This window comes from Zea mays, chromosome 10 (assembly GCF_902167145.1).
Source record: "Zea mays cultivar B73 chromosome 10, Zm-B73-REFERENCE-NAM-5.0, whole genome shotgun sequence".
NCBI classification, from domain to species: Eukaryota; Viridiplantae; Streptophyta; class Magnoliopsida; order Poales; family Poaceae; genus Zea; species Zea mays.
Window position 1 is genome coordinate 38,103,997 of NC_050105.1, and position 3,043 is coordinate 38,107,039.

Genomic DNA, 3,043 nt, shown 5'->3' on the forward strand with positions numbered 1-3,043 from the left:
ATTCGGAAGCCCGACCCACTGAGATGATTTTATCCCGGACAAATTAATTTGAACTCGACAACTAAAATGTTTGGAGCAAAGTAATCTGAATCGCGAGTTGTCTGAGAGAAATCGTGTGCGAGATTATGACCTAATTTATCCTCCAGCACGCTATTTTGGCGAGCGCAAGAGTAATAATTGGGCCTCTTTTTCCAGTGTGTTGTCTTTGGCGGAGAAATCAGGTACTTGATTAGTAGAAGAGATTATCAGGTTAGACGAGTTAAGCGCCGACTAAATACCGAAGCCGAAATCCGTCTAATTCGGTCTATTTGCATCCTGTCCGCAGCAAACCAAACCACTGTAATTAGTACTGACCGCAAGTAATTAGTAGATGATTTAGTTTGCTAAATCATTAAAATAAAATGCATAGTTGAATAACGTGTCGATCCAATGTACATTGCTAAAAATCTGGATTCAAAAATATTTGCGATTTTTCTTTTAAAAAAAGAAATAAAAAAAGGAAAATATCTTAGGACCCTATCCTATCTACTGCCGCCGTGCTCCCCTTGATTTTTTTTCCAGCCGCTTCCTTATCTTCTGCAAGCATCGTGTCTCTTCTATCTCCCTCCGTCCCTCGTGACTTCCATTCCCTGCCGCCATCACAAGCTGCGTCCCCTCCAGCCGAGTCCTCGCCGTGGAACTTCCCAGCTTCCTGCGTCGCGACCCCCTCAGCTTCTTCTCCATGACCGGCGCGCCCCAAGTTTTTCCCCCGTGCGGCAGCTTCCCAGTTTTCTGCGCTCGCCGAGCAGCTTCCATGGCCGGAGCTCCCTCATCCCCTCCTCTCGGCGTCTTCTCCCTGCTGTGCTCGCCGGCTCCCTGCACGCAACCGGGCCGCGCGGCTCTCTGGAGCTCGCCCCTGGCTCGGATTTCCTTCCCCAACCGAGATCCCTCCGTGTTCGTCTCTGCTCCGGCGTCCGGTCAAGCTCCCCGTGGTGCCGTCGCCCTCAAGCTCGCGCCCTGCTCTCTCTGACGCGCGTCTGCTCCAGCTCGCCCAGCCGTCGAGCTCCCTTGCGCGCGCGTGCTCCCTGCCTGCTCCATCTTCTCGTGCGCGCGTCCTGCTCACCCTCCAGCTCGCTTGGTCCCTGCGCGTGTCGAACTTCTGCTCGGCGTCCAGCTTCTCTTTTTCCCCGACCCGCATGACCAGCCGAGTCTGACTCCGCCGTGAGCTCGTCCCTGGCGCTCGACGTGCTGTCGCCCAGCTCGCGGAGCTCCCTTGCCGTGGCCGTTGCTTCCCTGCGCCCAGCCTTTACTCAGTCTCTGTGCGCGCGAGGCGCGAGCTCGCCCGTGTGCTGCTGGTCTAACTTGGATCTCGCCCATGGCGTCGATCTGTCCGTCCTGTCGTCGCTTAGCTCGTACGCGCCCTGTGTATTTTCCCCGCTCGGCATACTCCCTCGCTGGTGGCCGAACATCTCATTCATGGTGTCCAGCTCGAACAAGTCGTCACTCGTCATTCTCGTGCGCGACAAAAAAGCTCGAACAAGTCGTCAATCGTCATCCTCGTCTACGCTAAGCCCCAAGCCGTAAAGACACTCTGGTGCTAGCCATGCGTCACCAGCTCGGCAAAAAGGAATCCCCGGATTGTATGCCTCGCTCGCCTGACGTGTGTGATCAATGACGTCAACCGGAAACCGTCGTCGTGCTTGCGACTATCGCGTCGAATTAGTCAGGGTAAGTTCATTTGTTTTTCGTGTTAGTGGATTGATGGATGGTTTGGCTAGATATAATATTTATTAAATTGCCTAAGTCGCTTTGGTAATTGGTCGATGTCGTAGGATGAAAGAGGTCACAGTGTTTGCGGGACTATAGGTGTTAAAACTGGGAAGTTTTATTAATATATATGATACACAGGTTAACCGGTAAATTAGTTTAGAAAGTTAATGAAAGTTCTTTTATTAAATTTTATAAGTGTTAGGTGCCCAAGAATTTTGAAGTTAAAGTTATAAGTCGTTTAGTGTGTTCTCTAAACTAGGTATGATATTCTATGTGTGTTGGTCGATTTCATGATTTGAATAATTGTTGATTGCTACTTCGAATACTTAGGATCAAGTAACATCGATATATTTGTTTCAATCAAAATCTAGGGTCTGTCTAATAAGTAATGAGTATAAACACTTTAGGTCTTTTAGTTTTAAAGTTGTAATTGGTATACTATATAAAATATGCTTGGTTATAGGTTATAAGTGTTTCGTCCTTTTTAGCGTAAATTATCTATCTTGTACTATTTATACTCGTGCTCATACATGTGCACCGTGCATCTCATGAGGTACGATAAATAATCGCGTGATGTGGAAGACGAGCCAAGTCGACCCCAAGCACGGGCTAATCCGCAGGATGATGCTGATGGACGAACATGCCTGATCAAGTGCAAGGACAAAGATGATCGTCAAGTGGACATCGCCTAACAAATACTAACCTAGTGTTATTCAGGCAAGCCCCGGTGCATTCGCCACCTCCTTGATGTTTTAAAATCTTTATCACCTTGTTTGATGCATTAGGTGATAGGAGTTGTGTGCTAAACCGTTGATGCATTTCCTTCCTTGAAAATTGATTTCCCTTCCTCGATATCCGTTTTGAAAAGAATTTTATGATGCTTAGCCTTGCTTTAGCATACAAAAATGTTTTGTTTTAAAACAAAGGTGATGCTTCAGTGGGTGGGAATGTTTTCAAAAATAAAACTTGATGGTGGATCTGTCAACGGCCTTTATGGGTTCAACATCGGAAAAGATGTACCTCTGCCAGGTACCAGACTTTGGTTGAAATTAATAAAGCTAAGACCGGGCGGTTGACTTGCACGAGAAGGGAGTCTCGGTGTAGTGTCTCCGTCCGAGTCGATTAAGGACCTTCTCGATGTAGGCTGGATGATTGAGGACCCTTTAACTGGTCACATGCCTCATCATGGGTAAGCTTTGCCTCGGGCAGACTAATACCAGAATAAGATAACACGCAATGGGAGTGGAGAGATGGCAAGAGTAGCGTGTACCCTCCGTGGCAATAGGCTAGACGG

General features: G+C 48.0%; 1 pseudogene across 1 annotated transcript; it reads right to left on the reverse strand.

The window, feature by feature from the left end:
- Nucleotides 1-560: 560 nt before the first annotated feature.
- On the reverse strand, nt 561-2,579 carry LOC100383491 (LOC109942789-like pseudogene; annotated as a pseudogene). The gene has a single exon (NR_151632.1). The product of NR_151632.1 is annotated as a protein-like pseudogene (transcript).
- Nucleotides 2,580-3,043: the final 464 nt, after the last annotated feature.